This window comes from Sminthopsis crassicaudata, chromosome 4, assembly GCF_048593235.1.
Source record: "Sminthopsis crassicaudata isolate SCR6 chromosome 4, ASM4859323v1, whole genome shotgun sequence".
NCBI classification, from domain to species: Eukaryota; Metazoa; Chordata; class Mammalia; order Dasyuromorphia; family Dasyuridae; genus Sminthopsis; species Sminthopsis crassicaudata.
This window is the reverse complement of record NC_133620.1, coordinates 444,244,852-444,263,713: the sequence shown is the minus strand read 5'-3', so window position 1 is coordinate 444,263,713 and position 18,862 is coordinate 444,244,852. Positions and strand designations below refer to the sequence as shown.

Sequence of the window (18,862 nt, the reverse complement as noted above, 5' to 3'; positions counted from 1 at the left end):
ATAAACACATGATTGTGGTTATTCTGAGTAGGGTTAGAGGACAAAATTTTGAGGATACCTGGTTCACCAAAATATAAATTTGCCATTTCCATGCACTGAAATGGCCACCACCTTATACACATAAAGGAATTTACAGTCTGATTCCTTTAAAAAGAGCATCCCTTGCTCACCAAACCCAAGAACTATACTAACATATTTGGGTTTTACTTTTATTTTTAATGCTACATAACGTTAGCAAAAGCCCTAGAGATAATAGGGAAGATGGGTGAGATACCTGGCTCTCCCAATTATTCCCTGTGACACCTTGTTTAAATTACTTAGATGCTCAGAATCTCAATGAATTAACCTATAAAATGAGGAGATTGACTTCTATGACCTCTGAGCTTGCTTTTGGTTCTACATTCGTGATACTTTGATTTTATAATTTGAAATGAGTTATCCCTGAGGATACCTTGGTTACAGAGATCCCTGTCTTCTTGTTATCTTCCATAATGATGATGATGATACTGATAAGTGTTGATGAGGGTAAAGCCGATGAGGATCAGGTGATATATAGGAGGTACCCGGGCTTGGCTAACTTGAAAGCACAATTTGAATGGCGGATTACTCTAGGTGATTTTCTATGATTAAGAAGATAACAATGACAATAATGTTAATGGGAAAGGATCATCTCCACCCCACTAGTCATGTATACAATTTTAGACATTCAATACAAAGTCCATAACTTGGAATTTGAAGATTCCCTTTTCTTTCTCCATAATAACTTAGAGCTGGGGGAGAGAGGAAGGATTAATTGGTGACATTAGTAGTTGTTTAGTGCATTCTGTCAATCTCGAGTCAAGAGGATGGTTCAGTTGGTTTCTCTGGGTCCCTATGCTGTCAAGAAGAAGAAAGAGTTCCTTGGGTTCCTGTTTAGGAGTAGGAGAGACAAGGAACATCATAGAGGCTAAGACATCCAGAATGGAAGGGTCCTCCATAATGGAGGAGATGTTGGGCTCTGCTAACAGAAACACTTGTTAATAATAGGAAAGTATGAGAAACCCATGTGGGAAGGAATAGAAAGCTTCTGATTCTGAAGTCTGGATAGCTAGGGAAGAGTTGTTCACTTTAATTAATCCTTTTTTCCCTGTACTGGAAGTAGTATGGTTGAATCTATCATAAGTAGTCTAGGAGGCATAGTGCATAGAGTGAACTTGGGTAAGGAAGATCTGAGATTGCATCCTGTCCCAATCTCTGTGTGACTTTGGGTAAGCTATCGACTTTTCTCAACCTCACTATTTCTCAACCTCACTAATCACTATCCTCTGTAAAATGACTCTTACCTCACATAGTTATTGTGAAGGTTAAATGAGATTATGGAGGTAGAGTTCTTTCAACTTTATCTCACTATAGAAATGTTGGGAAGATGATAATGTGAAAGCAGGGTGAAGGAGCCATGCAGGTCCCCTTTTCTGTGCAGGCTTCTGTGATTGGGAGAGAGCCTTTCCTTCAGCATGCTCCATTAAGAAGAGGGGAAGCTGGCCAGTCCATCTTTTCTCTAAACTGTGGGTTCAAGAAAGACACAGGCCAGAGAATCCTTTAGCTTTCTCTCTAGAATTGACCTCCAACACACACTTTTTTTAATGGGAAATTCTAAGTAGACCTTTATTCTTTTTTTTTTAAGAATTTTTTCCCACAGTATATATGCATGAGTAATTTTTTAAATAATATTATCCCTTATATTCATTTTTCCAAATTATCCCCCTCCTCCCTCCACTCCCTCCCCCCGATGACAGGCAATCCCATACATTTTACATGTGTTACAATATAACCTAGATATAATATATGTGTGTAAATACCATTTTCTTGTTGCACATTAAGTATTAGATTCCGAAGGTATAAGTAACCTGGGTAGATAGACAGTAGTGCTAATATTTTACATTCAATTCCCAGTGTTCCTTCTCTGGGTGTAGCTGTTTCTGTCCATCATTGATCAACTGGAAGTGAGTTGGATCTTCTTTATGTTGAAGATTTCCACTTCCATCAGAATATATCTTCATACAGTATTGAAGTGTACAACGATCTTCTGGTTCTGTTCACATCACTCAGCATCAGTTGATGTAAGTCTCTCCAAGCCTCTCTGTATTCCTCCTACTGGTCATTTCTTACAGAGCAATAATATTCCATAACCTTCATATACCATAATTTACCCAACCATTCTCCAATTGATGAGCATCCATTCAACTTCCAGTTTTTAGCTACAAAAAAAAAAAAAGCTCCACAAACATTTTGGCACATACAGGTCCCTTTCCGCTCTTTAGTATTTCGTTGGGATATAAGCCCAATAGCAGCAATGCTGGGTCAAAGGGTATGCACAGTTTGATAACTTTTTGGGCATAGTTCCAAATTGCTCTCCAGAATGGCTGGATTCTTTCACAACTCCACCAGCAATGTATTAGTGTCCCAGTTTTCCCACATCCCCTCCAACATTCATCATTATTCGTTCCTGTCATCTTAGCCAATCTGACAGGCAACACACTTTTTTTTTTAAAAATTAAATCTATTTATTTTCAAAACATAAGCATAGATATGCATAGATCATTTTTAACATTCACCTTTGCAAAACCTTATTTTTTTCTTCCCTTCTCCCGACCTCCTCCCCTAGACAGCAAGTAATCCAATATGCTAAACATGTGCCATTCTTCTATACATATTTCTACAAATATCATGCTGCACAAGCAAAATCAGATCAAAAAGGAAAAAAAACAAGAAAGAAAACAAAATGTCAGCAAACAATAATAAAAAAGGTGAAAATACTATGTTGATCTGACAATCCTTGCCTCTTTCCTTGACTAGTGGGGAGCTCGCTGCTTTGGCATGGGGGTCTTTGGATTTCTTTCTTAACAAGTCTCAGTGTGATTAAGGCAAGTCTAATTCTTATAGCTTCTGCAACTGAAATACAGTTTTGATAGGAGACCTGACATAAGGAGATGTAAAGAAAAAGAAGAAAGCCAATAGAGGTTCAGAAAACATAGGACAATACTAGAAAGATAGCAGGTTAGTAGTATCTGAAGAGAAGACCTTGGGGAATTGGGGAAACCCCCATTAAGAAGAAGAAAAGTCCTAGAAAAGGGACAACCCAATACCAGAGAGGGTTTTTCTGAATGGGAGATAATATTATATATGCCTGTGCTTTAGATTAAACATATAGCCAAAACCAGTATAGAAAGGGAAAAGATAAGTAGGGATAGATCATGGGGCCTTAGCCACTCCAACCTTGAATGATCTACCAGAAAGACCTAGGTGCTCCTAAATTCTCTTACAGGACTATCGCATAAGACTTTCTACTTCAAGCACAAGGCTGTTCTCCCAGATGATTAGTTTCTCCTTTTCACCTGGACCTGAGCTTTGACTTTTTTCCCAGTAAAACAGACCTAGAGACATCTGAACCTCGAACATTTTTCCCCTTCAGGGAAGGGTGTTTTTCATAATTAACTGTTCTATTCAGACACTTTCTGTGTCTCCTTGAATCTGAACAAAGGGAATCTTTCCCAGCTTTCCAGTCCTACCACCAACAATCATTGCCTGAACAGTCCATCAAGATATTAATCAGAGAAGTTTATGAGTCCATTATAAGAAGGGATCTTTGAAGGAAATCATAAAAAAAAGAACAGAAAATAGGAGGCAACTATGGTGAGAAAAAAATAAATCTTTATTGTTGCTTGGGGAAAATGAGGAAGAGAAGGATGGTTTGAATTCTGGGGGTTCAAGATGAAATGATAGGCCTTGATTTTCTCCATCCCCCAAGAGCAGTTCTAATCCAGAGGAAGGAAGAAAAAATATATGCAGTCAATTGATTGACTCTTCTGCTCTTCTTGGATCAGGACACCAGTTCAGCAGCAACCCCCAGAGCTTCCACAGCAGCCTCCAGACTGTTGGCTGCGCCCACTGCCACTGTCACAGCAGTCAGACCTCTGATGTCTGCGTCTGTGGGATCTCCTGTGATGGGAAAAGAGGCAGCAGCCACCCCCAGAGCCAGAGCTGCAGCATCCTCCAGAGCTGGACCCACAGCATCCCCCAGAACTGCAGCATCCTCCAGAGCTAGAACCACAGCAGGAAGACACTGGAGGAGGGCATGAAGCCTGGGGAGGGCACTTAGGAGGACATTTGGGAGGACATTTGGGTGTCTGACACTTAGGAGGACACTTAGGGGAACACTTAGGGGCCTGGCACTGCTGCTGGCTTTGCTGGCAAGACATCTTGGTGGGAGTTCAGTAAATCTGAAAGACAATAAAGGACTTGTTCAGATGAAATCAAGTCTTAAAAGTTTTCTTCACTGGAATTGATCAGCAATGCAATGGTGCATTTTATCTATAAGATATCAGCATCCAGAAAGAAAAGGCTTAAGGTAAAATAGTGGTATGGGTGTCTTAAAGAAGAGAGGAAATGAATGGCTTCCCTCAACATCCTGAGGATACCCTTTGACTTCCAGTTCATGAAAGTTTCCAGACACTCAGACCATGGCTCCTCCTTCCCATCACCTTCAAATAGAGGCCAGACCCTTTCTGATTGTATTCTGGAAACATCCAATCTAAACGAAATCCAAATCAGCTTCTATTCTTCATCAACCACTATACTTCTCACCCACTTTAACTCTTTCCTCCTCTCAGACTCTCTATACATATATTTTTCTTTATCCCATCTTCTGTCTTCTTTCCCACTCCTCCTTTCCTCTGCTTTATAAACTCTTCTTCCCTCTCTTCCAACACTCTTCATCAAGCCCTTCCCCAGGCTTTCATGCAGACACTCACCTTGATCACAGATAAGAATAGGAGCTCTCTGCTGAAGAACTGAAGTGAGTGAGGATCCAGGAGCAGGGATACCTTTTATAGGATATCTTAGGATGAGCTGTTGACATGAGATCCAGATCTCTAGGAGGAAGATTGTATTTCCCAACCATGTGTCAGACAATTCCTGACATTCTCTAAACTGGCATGTGCTAACACATGGATCATTGAGGAGTTAAGGGATGTTAGAAGACATCTTATTTAGCTGACTCATTTATAGATGAAGACACTTAAAAAGTCCGTATACTCTGTAGATGTCTTGTAAAGTCATAGAAATAATAAGTGGATTTGTTGTTATTATTATTCCTTTTTCTCAATCATGTTTGAAATTCATCTCCTGATTTGTATTTTCTTAACAAAGATACTGAAGGGAATTGCCATTTCCTTCTTTACAATAGAGAAAACTGAGGCAACAGTATTATATAACAGGCATACAGCTAATCAGTGTCTGAGACTAGTCTCAGGTCTACCTGACTCTATGGCTAGTGCTCTCTCCATTGAAGCTGCCCAGTAAGTAGATTAGCAAAGGCTTATAATGCTATCCTTCCAAATAAAGTCCATGTTCTTTTCATTACTCCATGACCAAAAAATATATCTGTTGCAACTTTACTGGTAAGAGATCAAGATCATGTTTTCTGTACCTTGAAAAGATTGGGTGGCTTTAGTTCAAATATTATATTAGGAAATTACATGAAGTTTAGTCATTGGGCAAAAATCATAGGGGCTTTAGTCACTGAGGCCCTGTTCACTTCTTGACAATTTTCATGTGGTCTCAAGCCATTTTGTTCTATGTGAGATGCAGAGTAGCATAGCAGAAAGAGCCTTCAGTTCCTGTCACACAACATAAATTCAAATCCTCACGCTATTTCTTATTACCTGTGTGAAGTAGGGCAAGTCACCTCTGCTTACAGGTTTCAAATTCTTCATTTCTAAAATGAATATATCAGATTATATGGCCTCTGTCTCTTGGACAATTTCACTTTGTCCTTGGCTTCATTTTGACTTATTTCTATGGGGTATCCTCCTTTTTTGGCTCCATTCTTACAGATAATCACTTCTCAAGATAGACCTTTTAAATATGTTCTCCTATATTTCGTCCCCTAAAACACTATCATCCCTTTTTTAAAATGACTACCCAAAGGTTGGGAGTAAATGACCATCCGTCAATTTATCCATTTCTTCATCCTTTCTTTCATCCATCCATCCATTTATTCAGGAATTAGTTGAGAACAAAATTCTCTGCTAAGAGCTTCTAAGGGGGAAAAAGAGATGAATGAGACATAGTTCCTGTCCTCCATAATATTACTACTAATAGAAGCTAAAATTTATCTTGCTCTTTAAAATTTAGTAAGTGCTTTACGTGTCTCATTTGCTTCTCAGTACAATTGATCTTCCCCATTGGGTAGTTGAGGAAAGTGAATTTGAAAGGTTAAGTGACTTGCTTAGAGTGAAACAGCTAGAAGCATCTGGGACAGGATTTCAATTCAAAATCTGTAATCTAATCAAGGAATACAAAATTCAACAATAACTGTAATTGAGTGTAAGATAATTAAAATATCACAAGTTCCATAGTATTGAATAGTTAGGGCAGTGAATGATATTTCTGCTTGGCTTCTTTGAGAGTATTGGCATGGATGGGGTGCTTTTTGATGGAGAACAGATGGAAATTATTGTCTAAGATTTGCCCCTATCAGTATCATCTTAATGTCTTATGTACATAAATGTCTCCTAAGGACTGAAATCATGTCACTCACTCCATAAACAAATATTTATTAATGATTTTTAGGTTATTACATACCTGTGATCCTGTCAAAACTAATTTGGAATACCTTGGGATAGATAGAACTTTTTTCTCTCCCACCATGAAGTCATCCTCTAGGTTAATCACTTGTACTTTTTCTCTTTTTCTTTGTTTGTATATGTTTCTCTATTTTTCTGTCTCTAAAGCACAGCTACATAAAAGTTCAGATTCTCAGTCAAAAGTAAATAAGAACAATATCCATCCTCTTCTTCTATATGTGCTGGTGAATGTCAATCTACCTAAAGGAAGGTGGAAAAGAAAGCCAAGTATATCAGGCACTGTTTCACTGTTGCATTTTGCATTTGCAAGTCCTGTCCCAAATTTTTAATTATTGATATTATTCATGTTTTATATAGATAGTCCCCTCAAAAGATTTTTGAATGAAACAACTGATCTGGCAAGCCCATGGATAGATAGATGTATTCTCCTTTAAAATGAAAAGACTAGATTTGATGATCTCTGCCTCCTTTCTGAATATAAACCCATCATCCTTTGGTCTTATTATTTGAAGTGAGTTGCACCTGTGGATATCTCTGTATAAAGGTCCTGAATTCCTGCTGGCTTCATTAATGATGATGATATGATGGTGTTCCTGATGGTAAAGTTCATGATGATCAAATGAGATAAAGCATGACACAGGATTTTGTAAAGCACTAGAGTTGCCTTCTATGAGAAAGAAGATAGCAATGGCAATGATGGTAACAGGAAAGGATGCAGTCCTGCTTGTCACCCAGTACCCACCCCACTTAGTCAACTATAACTTTAGAAACTCAATATTAAGTCCATGACTTGGAACTTAAGGGAAGTTTTAAGGAGGGTGCAATGATTCCATTAATAGATATTTAGTGCATGGTGTTGATTTGGAGGCAAAAGTGCATGGTGTTGGTTTGGATTTGAATCCAAGTGTTTTCTCTGGTTCCTTGTGATGTCAGGAGTGAGGAAGAAGTCCATTCAGTTCTTAGTTGAGGATAGGAAAAAAAAAAGATCTTCACAGAGGCTAGGAAGTCCAGAATGGAAGAGCCTGGGGAGGAGGTATTGGGCTCTGTCAATAGAAACTCTTGTCAATAATTGGAGAGTTTGAGAAAATCATGTAGGAAGAAGTAGAAATCTTCTGATTCTGCAGTTTGGGTATCTAGGAAGAGTTGTTCACTTTAATTATTATTACTTAATTATTATAAAATCTCTTATAAAATTATAATAAAACTGTGAGTTAAGAAATTAATGTGTCATTCTAATAGAGCAGTCTGAGTGGTATCCCATGGAAAGAAGGGGCTGTAAGAGAGAAGGGCTCTCTCTGTAAGAGAAAGGGTTAGACTTAGGTGACTTAGCACTTTCCAGCCTCTCACTGCCCAAGCAGCCCTTTGTGGGCAAGGGTTAATTCTGTGGACATGTGGCAAAGGACTAGGAAGCTCTTTCTATAGGCAGGATTTGAAGGCTACAACTAAGATATCTTCATTTCCCAGTGAAGTAGTTTTCTCCACTCAGCATTGACTTTATAGTATTATGGGATCAGAGAAAGTTCACATTCCAAGGGACCCCAATAACCATCCCAGTCAACTTATATAGAAAAGGAATCCCTAAATCTAGCATACTTGACAGATGATCATCCAATCTCTGCTTACAATTTTGCCTTTTGTGATGTGATAATTTTAGGTGAAAGCTTTATCTTTGGATTCTGGATTTGTGGATGGTTTTGGATTTTGAGGCCCTTGATTATAAAACATTAATTCTTATACTGTGACTGTTCTGTTTATGGCAAGTCATTTTATCTCTCGGACTTCAATTTTCCCATCTGTCACAAATGGATGATATCATTTGTTCTATGTGCCTTATAAAATCTTAGAAAGGAAATGGCTTTGAAATAGCTAAATCTCCAAGTAAATATGAGAGATTGTCATATATACTCACATTAGGCAGCTAGGTGATTTAGTGGATATAGTCTTGGACACCTACTAGCTGTGTCACTCTGGACAAGTCACCTGTCCCAGCCTCAGATTTTTTCTTCTGTTAATTAATGGGTATAAAAGCACATACTTTCAAAAGGTAATTGGTTGGTTGTTGCCTTTACCAAAATGATATTACTACATAAGAGTCAAGGTAAGCTGTGTCCAATTGTGCCTGATTTGATCAATATGAGCTTGAAAGGCTCTACCACAGGGAGGACACAAGTAACAATATGAATATATGAGGTGGATTCTCAAACCCACATCTTGCCTTTCTTTTAAGCTACATGAATTCTGCTTGGCTCATAGAGCCCAATACCTTCTCTGATGAGGGCATGGCATGCTAATTAATGTTCTGTACCTGTGTCTTCTATGTTATATAATCTTGAGAACATGTGAGTATTTGCCTTGTGTGAGTTCTTTGTGAAATATTCTTTAAGGCAAGCATACATTTGACATTTCTAACAACATAGCTAACCCATCAGAGTTGTGCTCTCTGTAGTAGAATTTGAATGCTTGGCAGTATAGTTTAAGAAAGAATGTTAGTGTCCAGTACCTTGTTCTGCCAGATGATCTTCAGAATCCTAAGATAATTGGTTTACTGTGAGGCTCAAACAAGATAATATATGTAAGGCAAAAGTGCAAATCTTAAAGTCCTACTTAAATGCTAGTTATTATTATTGTGATTATTATGGTTACTTCACATGATGTCTTACATTTAATAGATGCTCAATAAATAATTCCTAATTGATTGTTAATCTTATGATTAATTCAAATTAACTCAATTCTTGACTCAACACTCTGTTATAAGTGGCACTCTGTTGGGCCACTTATTTGCCCTAAAATTCATATACATGAGGAAAATCAAAATCAAAATCCTTATAAATTATTAGCTTATTTTATAGCTATCAAGTTTATGTGATTATCATTTTATAACTATAACAAGGCATTAGGATTGGCCATTGAAAATCTAGTGCTTATAAGCATACAAAGAATACCTTTCTAAAAATAAGTATCCATTGAGCAACTACTTAATGCCAAGTACTATATTTAGAACTTTACCTATATTACCTCATTTGATTTTCACAACAACTCTGAGAGGTAATTGCCATTATTACCCATTTTACAGATGAAGAAACAGAGGCAGATAAAGATTAAATAACTTTCTCCAGGTGACACATCATCTACAGATACAATCCACACAAATAAACTTCAGATGGCTTAATTACTTTAAAAAGGGAACCTGTGGAATGAATCCTATAGTATGAATAGACTGCTTACAAAAGACATAACCAAATGATTCATGCTTCCTTCCTACCTATTCAAATGTAAAGGGAAGGAATGAGGTAAGTCTATGGGTAGGGAAAGAGGCTTCTTTACCTAGGACATCTACACGTGACCCTTGAATGTATTTGTTCTTAGCTCTAGTATCTTATCTCTCCCCATTTTCTTCCTCCCATTCCCAAAATAAAGGAATAGAACATTAATCTTTAATCCTATGAGTTTGAAAAGATCAAAAGATCAATTCATCAGAGACAAAGTCAATGATAGATTTTGTAGACAGTTGTAACTAGTGAAGAACAAAATTCTGTTTGTTTATCTCACTTTGCCCTGGTATCAAGAAAGTCATAAGGGAGGGATAGCAATTCATTCATCAACTATGCATTCTAAAAAGTGAATCTGGTGAAGGTGAATACTTTAGTGACTGCTTTAAGGATGAATCCACTCTCTTCAGCGCCCCAAGTGTTATAAAGATGAATAGATTCTCAGGCATTGGGGGTGGGAAAATGTTTATACTTTTGTTCTTACTCAGGGTAAAAACACCTACAACTTAAACCTCAAAGAATAATGCTCATTGGATCTTAGTCCAACAAGAATTCCTGTAAAAATTAAAGAAAGAGATAAAAGTGGTAGAGGAAAAAATTAGGAAAACATTCGAGTAAAGCAATAAAAATATGAAAAGACAATTAATGATTAGGTAAAAGAGATCCCAAAATACTGAAAAAATAACACCTTAAAAAAATTGGCCTAATAGTAAAAGAGACAAAAAAATTTCTGGGGGGAAAAGATTTCCTTTAAAAAGCAGAATTAGATAAAAGAAAAAAAAAGAGGTTCAAAACCTTACTGATGAAAATTTCTTAAAAATTATATTTGGGCAAGTGGAAACTAATGACTGACTCTGAGACATCAAGAAAGAATAAAAGAGGGGCATCTAGGTGGTGCAGTGGATAGAGCATCAGCCGTGAAGTCAGGAGGACCTAAGTTCAAATTTGACCTCAGACACTTAATACTACCTAGTTGTGTGACCCTGAGAAAGTCACTAGACCCCAATTACTTCAGCCAAAAAAAAAAAAAGAAAGAAAAAGAAGAAAGAATAAAAGAGAAAGTAAGAAAGTATGAAAAAAATAAAAGAAAAATATGAACTATTATTTCTGAAAGACAAATTAACTGGAAAATAGACTGAGAAGAGATCATTTAAGAATTATTTGAGTACTTAAAAGTCATGCTTTTTAAAAAGAGCCTAGATGTCATATTTCAAGAAAGTATAAAGGGAAGCTGTCCCAATGTCTTAGATCCCAGGGTAAAACACAAATGGGGAAAAAAATCTACTGATCATCTCCTAAAAGTAATCTCAAAATTAAACCTACTGGGAATATGATAGCCAAACTTCCAGAGCTCCCAAGTCAAGGAGAGAACATTATAAGCAACCAGAAAGATACAGCTCAAATATGATGGAGGCATAGTTGAAATCATACAGATTTAAAAGCTTCCACATTAAAGGAGCTGAGGGATGAGGATATAGTATTTTGGAAGGCAAAGGAGCTAGAATTACAACCAAGAATAACCTATCAACAAAATGGAATATAATCCTTCTGGGAAAGAAATATATATTTAATGAAATTGAAGACTTTCAAGCATTCCTGATGAAAAGACCAGAGCTGAATAGAAAAATTGATATTTAAATACAATATTCAAGAGAAGCATAAGAAGATAGACAGGAAAAAGAAATCTTAAGAGACTCAAGAAGTTAAACTATTTACAATCTCATATAGAAAGATGATGCTTCTTACTCTTAGGAAATTTATCATCATTAGGGCAGTTAGATGGAATCTACATAAACAAAGGACATGAGTGGGATTCCATTATGTTGGGATGATTCCAAAAGAAACAAATGAAGAGGTAAAGAAGAGGGATATGTTGAGAAAAGGGAAAAGGAAGAAGTAGAATGGAGAAAATATTCTGATATAGAAGAAGTGCCTAAGGAAGAACTTATATAGTGGAAAGGGAAATGTGTGTGTGTGTGTGTGTGTGTGTGTGTGTGTGTGTATACATATATATATATATATATATATATATATATATGTATACACACATACATATACATGCATATACACACAGATATATACACATACATGCATACATATTTTTATATATGTACACACTCAATTGGGTATAAAAATCTATTGAACTCAATAGAAAAATAGAAACGCAAGAGAATACAAGATATAAGGAGAGATTATAGAGAAGGGAGGCAGTAATCAGATTGTTGAGAAGGAGGATAAAAAGAGAGAAGGATAAACAGAAGGAAATAGGAAGGAAAGAAATACACAATCATCATGACTGTGAATATGAATGGGATGACTTTGTGTGTGACAAGACCACAGACTCAAATAAATCAAATAAATTAAGGAGATTTCTCAAGGCAAAAGCAGAAAGGAATTTTATTATGATTTCACAAGAAAGGGCATTTCTATCCCCACAAGCAATTAGGAAAGGAGAGGCAAGACCCAGTTAACAGACAAGAATTATATAGAGGCCTGAGCTTACACTCCCTATAGGCTGGATCTTTGCCCTGATTGGCCAGGGCAAATGACCTCACATTCTAAGTCATAAATGAGGAAAAACTTTCATCCCAACCACATCTTTAGGATTACTAATTACTTTACATGGCAGTTTCAGTGCCAAGAGGCCCCAACTTAGTTTCACAAAGAAAAAGTCCCATTCCTTGTAAACTATGTGATTTCTGGAGAAAGAAACTTGGCCCTGGGACATAGCCGACCTTCACTCAGTCTTTAGAACACTGTCTCCATCTTTCACAGTTCACTTCATTCAACTCCACTCATAAAACATAAGCAGATAGCACAAGAGTTTAGAAATTAAAAACCCAACACTATGGTTTTTTATGAGACATTCTCTTGAAACAGAAGGAAACACACAAAGTAAAGGTCAGGGGCTAGAGCAGAATATATTATGCCTTAACTGAAATTAAAAAGGGCAGGAGTGACAATTGTGATCTAAGATAAAGCAAAAGCAAAAATAAACCTAATTAAGAGAGAGAATCAGGAAAACTACATTTTGCTAAAAGGTACCATGGACAATGAAGTGATATCAATAACTTTACAGCAAGTTTCTCTGGTAAAGTCCTCATTTCTAAATAAATAGGAAACTGAATCAAATCTGTAAAAATGGAGCAATTCCTCAAATTGATTAGTGGTCAAAGAATATGAACAAGTAATTTCCAGAAGAAAAAAGCAAAGCTATCAATAATCACATGAAAATATGCCCTAAATTGCTATCAATTAGAGAAATGTGAATGAAAGTAATTCTGAGATACCACCTCACACCTATCTAAAATGGCAAATGCTAGAGGGGAGGAATGAAAATAGGTACATTAATAAACTGTTGCTGAAGTTGTGAACTTACCAAATTAATCTATTGAATAATTTGAAACAATTCCCAAAGAGCTAAAACTGTACATATCTTTTGATCCAGACAGACCATTGCTAAGTCTATACCTCCCCCCAAAAATAAAAGAATAAGGAAAAAAGATCTATATGTACAAAAATATTTATAGCAACTCTTTTGTGAGTGTCTATACTGGCAAAGAATTGCAAATTGAGAGATGCTCATCAATTGGGGAATGATCAAACAAATTGTGGCATATGATTATGATACAGTATTATACTACAATAAGAATTGAGAAGAGTTGGATACTTTCAAGAAAAAAAAAACAAACACAAACACAAAAATGGATGAACTGAAATCATTGTGCATAGTGACAATAATGTTTTAATTGTGATCAACTGTGAAAGACTTGATTCCTTTGATCAATACTATGACCTGAACCAATTCCAAAAGACTCATAATGAAAAAAGTATTATCTACCTCCAGAGAGAGAATGGATTAAGAATGAGTACAAATTGAAGAATAAATTTCCCTTTCTTTTTTTCTTTCTACACAGCTAATATGGAAATATATTTTGCATGATTTCACATGTTTAATTTGCCTTATCTTAAGAATGGATGGGGGAGGTAGAAAAGAGATAAAGAATTTAAACCAAAAATTTAAAAAGAAAAGGATGTTTAAAATACATAAATAATCAATTACCAAAGGGGAAAAAAATGAAAAGAAGATGAATTTGGACTAAAATGGACACAAGATCAAAATCAAGATGTTAGAGTAGATATAGTACTAATCCTTGAGCCAGGAACATTTGCGTTCAAACAGTAATCCTGTTTTTCATTCCTAAAATTATCTTACAGTATTATTACAACTGAAATGTAACTCTGAGCTAGGACTCCCAGAATAAGGAGAGTTGAGAAAAAGGGAGAAGATCAATAGAGGTCCTGAAAGCATGAGACAATAATCAGAAAGACAGTAGGGGTGTATACTTGGGGTTGGTCCTGAACTCTGGAATTGGAATCATCCCATCAAGAAGAAAATCCCTAAAAGAATCAAGGTAAGACTTCAGAAACACTAACTACAACCTTTCTAAGATTTGGAAACCAAAACCAATGAAAGAGGGAAAGTCTAGTTCTAGAGAAGGCACACACATACACACACACACACACACACACACACACACACACACACACACACACACACATACATTCACACCCATTCACGGATCCACAATATACATCTTTCTATATATACATATACATAGAGCAACATATATACATATCTACATATACTCAGAAAAACATATACAGATATTATCCTTGCTAATTTTTCTACTTATATTCTTCTCCTTAACTTGCCTTGCTATTTTTTAGTTTCTCTCTACCATGAATCCCTCCCTTGTCTTCTTTGCATCCCTCTTTGCCCATTTTTTCTTTGTAAATTTTGGAAGGTGGGGCAGCTAAGTGGCGAAGTGCATAGAGCACCAGCCTTGAATTCAGGAGGACCCAAGTTCAAATCTGATCTCAGACACTTAACACTTCCTAGCTGTGTGACCCTGGGCAAGTCACTTAACCCCAGCCTCAAAACAAACAAACAAACAAACAAACAAATAAATAAATAAATTTTGGAAGGTGCTATATCCTTCATGGTATAATGTCATATTGCCTTTTTAACCCATTCCAAATGTGAATAGATTTTCAGAACTTTGAACTCTCCTTCCCCCTCTAAATGCCCCTGTGTCTATTCTTCCTCTGCATCTCATTTGTATACATCTTTTTTTGAGCAACTCAATTACTGATGCCAATCTTAAGCATATGGTATACATTTCCATGTTAAATAAAAACAACAATTTGTCAAGTTAATTTCCTTGACATTAATCTTAAATGTTAATTTTCTATTGAGTTCAGGTTTAGTTGAAAGAAAGTCTTGAAAAACTGTAAATTAATTGGATTTTCTTTCATTCAATATCATGGATAATTTTACTGGATATTTTTGACCCTAGGTCTAGTACTTTTGATTGATGATATATATGATTCTAGGACCATGGTCTTTTATTGTGGTTGTTGATAAATCCTGTATGATTGTAATTGTAGCCCCAGCATATTTAAACTGATTTTTTCTTGCTTTTTGAAAAATTTTCTCTTTGATCTGTGGGTTTTGAAATTTGACAATAATATTCTATATATTTTCCAAAAAGGATCTCTGTGAGGTGATGATCAATGTATTTTTTTTTCCTATTTTTACTTTCCCCTCATGTTCTATAACTCCAGTTCAATTTTCTTAGATTATTTCTTGCACTATTTTATAAAGGTTCTTTTTTTTTTTTAATTTTTGGTCACAACTTTCAGGTAGTCCACTTATTCTTACATTTCCTTTTCTTGATCAATTCTCCAGATCTGTTGTTTTTCTTATATTTCACATTTTGTTCTTTTTTTTATTCTTTATTTTCTATTTTCTTATTTCTTGTTTTCTCATAGCTTCACCAGCTTTCCTTTGCCCAATTCTAATTTTCAAAGAGTTATTTTCATCTTTAAGACTCTGTGTCTTTTTTTCTAGTTGGATAACTTTTTTTTTCCACAGTTGTCTTGTTTGTCTTGTATGGTTTTTATTTTTTTTTAAGTTTTTTTTCTCAATGTTTCTCATTTGATTTTTAAATTCTTTTTTGAGTTTTTCTATAAATTTTCTATGAAAAGGTAACCATTTAACATTATTCTTTGGGGTAGAAGAAGCTTTTTTTTTTGTTTTCCTTCAGACTCCTCTTCTGAAGATGAACCCTGGTCTTCCCTCTTCCCATAGTAGATTTCTGTGGTTGGTTTCTTTCTTCTTTGCAAACTGATTTTTTTATGAGAAGTATTAGTGTAAGTACCTCTAATCATGGGATAGGAGGATGATTCCTACAGCTTCATTTTAGCTCTCACCTTTGACCAGGAACCTCAAACCAATAGCTGCCCTTCCAGTAAATGCCTACAGGCAGCAGTAGCCCTGTCCCACTGATTTTGCACTCACCTTATGTGCTGATTACTTCTCCTTGAGAGCCCCATCTCAGCAGCACAGATGGACCTGATATTCCTAATCAACCAAGGTTCATTCAGTCTTCCTGGACTCAGATCCCTAAGTCTTCAGGCTATTATAGATTTGGAAAATATCTTCACAAAGACCCATACAATATTGACTTACCCTAGGAAACTGCAGGAATAGTAGTGCTTCTACACCAAAAAGAGAAAGAAGATGAGAGATAATTTTTAGAGTACTTGATTAAAAAATTACAGATATATTATTGGAAAAATCAGAAGTCAGGAGCAAAGGCTATTAACATATGTATATGTGTGTGTGTGTGTGTGTGTGTGTGTGTGTGTGTGATTGGATTTTTCAATATAGTTTAAAATAGCTGCCTTTAGATGTAACTTGTTAAAAACTGGGGTTCCAGAGTGGAATCAAAAGACTCTGTTTGGGTACATGTGGATGAATTTAGCTAACAAATATACTGATGAAAAACCATCAAAATGTCTGGGTCATATGGATTTATTTGTGAAAATGGAAGGATTAATAATGATAATTGAAAATCTGGATATTGCTTCTAGCAATTACTGAAAGGTTATTCTAAAGAAGTCTGGACATTAATCAGTGTATTTTCTGCAAAGAAATGGTGGAGATCATGAAACAATACTTTATCTCTCAAATGCTTAGTGAAACATAATTGGATAGCTAGAAGTATATGACAAGTACATTAACTTTCATGAAATGACAAATGACAAATTTTCATACCCTAAATACAGATGTTGAAATATCCTGGAGAAAACCAAAAGACTATACTATGTAACATACAAGCCCTCTTTACCTCATGCTTGGACTACTGTGATAGCCTGCTAGCAGGTCTACCTGCCTCAAGTGTCTTCCCATTCATCCTCTATGAAGTCACTAAAATGGTTTTCCTAAAGTACAGATCTGCCCATGTAACTCTCCATTTCTATCCTACTCAATAAGATCCGGCAGTTCCCCATCACCTCCAAAATCAAATACAAAAATTTCTGAGTTTTGTCCAGTCTTTCATAAACCAATCCCCCTTGTCTCACTTTTCCAGTCTTCTTTCACCTTACTTCTCAACATATACTCCTTCATCCGGTGACTAAAGTCTTTGCTGTTTCTCAAGCAAGACACTCTATTTCTCAGCTCTGTTCTTCATTCCCAGAATGGTTTCTCTCCTAATTTCAGCCTTCTGACTTCTCTGATTTTCAAATCCCAGCTAAAATTCCATCCTTTCCAAACTCTTCTTCAGTCTAATGCTTTCCCTCTGTGGTCTGAAGGAGAGAGTGAAGTTGGTGGCTTTATACAATCCTCCTTAAGTTAAATCCAATTGACTTGCATGTTATGATATCACCTCCCTGATATCATGGTTATCTTCAAAAATGAAGTATAAATAACAATTTCCTATTTATTCTTCATATATAGTTTTTTTTAACATATTGGTTTTTTTAACTTTTTATTTTCAAAATACATGCATAATTTTCAATATTCACCCTTGCAAAACCTTGTGTTCCAAATATTTTTCCTTCCTCCTTTCTCCCTGCCCCTCCATTAGACAGTAAATAATCAAATATATGTTGAACACATACAATAATTCAATACATATTTCCACAATTATCGTGCTGTACAAGAAAAATCAGATCAAAAAGGGGAAAATTAAGAAAGAAAACAAAAAGCAAGCAAACAGCAACAAAAAAAGGGTGAAAATTCTATGATAGGATCCACACTCAGTTCCCACAGTCCTCTCTCTGGATGCAGATGGATTTCTCTAATGCAAGTCCATTAGAAATGGAGCTTAATCATCTTACTGTTGAGTCACATCCATTAGAATTGATCATTATATAATCTTGTTGTTATGTACAATGTTTTCTTGATTCTACTCACTTCACTTAGCATCAATTCAACATATTGGTTTGTATGTTAACTCCTTGATTAAATTGTAAGCTTCTTGATGGCAGGTTTTGTCCTTTTTTTTTGGTACCCCCAATGGTTAGCATAGTGCCTGAAACATAGTAGGCACTTAATGCTTATTGACTGACTGTTCTCATCCTGACCTTGAGCCTCCAAGATCTTTTCTCAATATTATGCTTGATCTACCCCTCTAAGATTTACTTCCATCTATTCTGTATGTATCTGGAATATGACTATTTTTAATATGTTTTTATATGTTTTCTCCTTCAAAATACTGTATGATCCTTAAGGATAGTTCCTTGTGTCTTTCTTTATATGTTAAAGCTAGCACATTTTCTGAAAAGGATTTGGATTCTGAAGGATTTAGTAAATATCTGTGTGTTGACTAAATGATACTGAATTTTCCCATTCGCAAATCCAGCTCTGTTTGCCTTGCTGTAGTCTCAAATCTTGGGGTATTTTCTCCCTCCAGAGAAAATTAGTTGTCATAATTCACAGTTTCCAATTTAGCTTAATACACCTAGGCTCTTGATGTCCCCTTAAAATTAAATGGAGGGAACCTCCCTTTATCTTTCCAGTTCAGTCATCAATAATTATTGCTCAGGAAATCCCAGAAGACTTTAATTAGGTAAGTTTGTCCTGTTATTGACAAGAAAAAAGCTTTTGTCAACAAA

At 35.8% G+C, this 18,862-nt stretch overlaps 1 long non-coding RNA gene across 1 annotated transcript; it reads right to left on the bottom strand.

The window, feature by feature from the left end:
- Window positions 1-3,670: 3,670 nt before the first annotated feature.
- On the bottom strand, window positions 3,671-4,830 carry LOC141541435 (uncharacterized). Its single transcript, XR_012481803.1, has 2 exons — window positions 4,791-4,830; window positions 3,671-4,259 (listed from the first exon to the last, which is right to left on the bottom strand). It is a non-coding gene; the product is annotated as an uncharacterized LOC141541435 (long non-coding RNA).
- Between the last annotated feature and the right edge of the window lie 14,032 nt (window positions 4,831-18,862).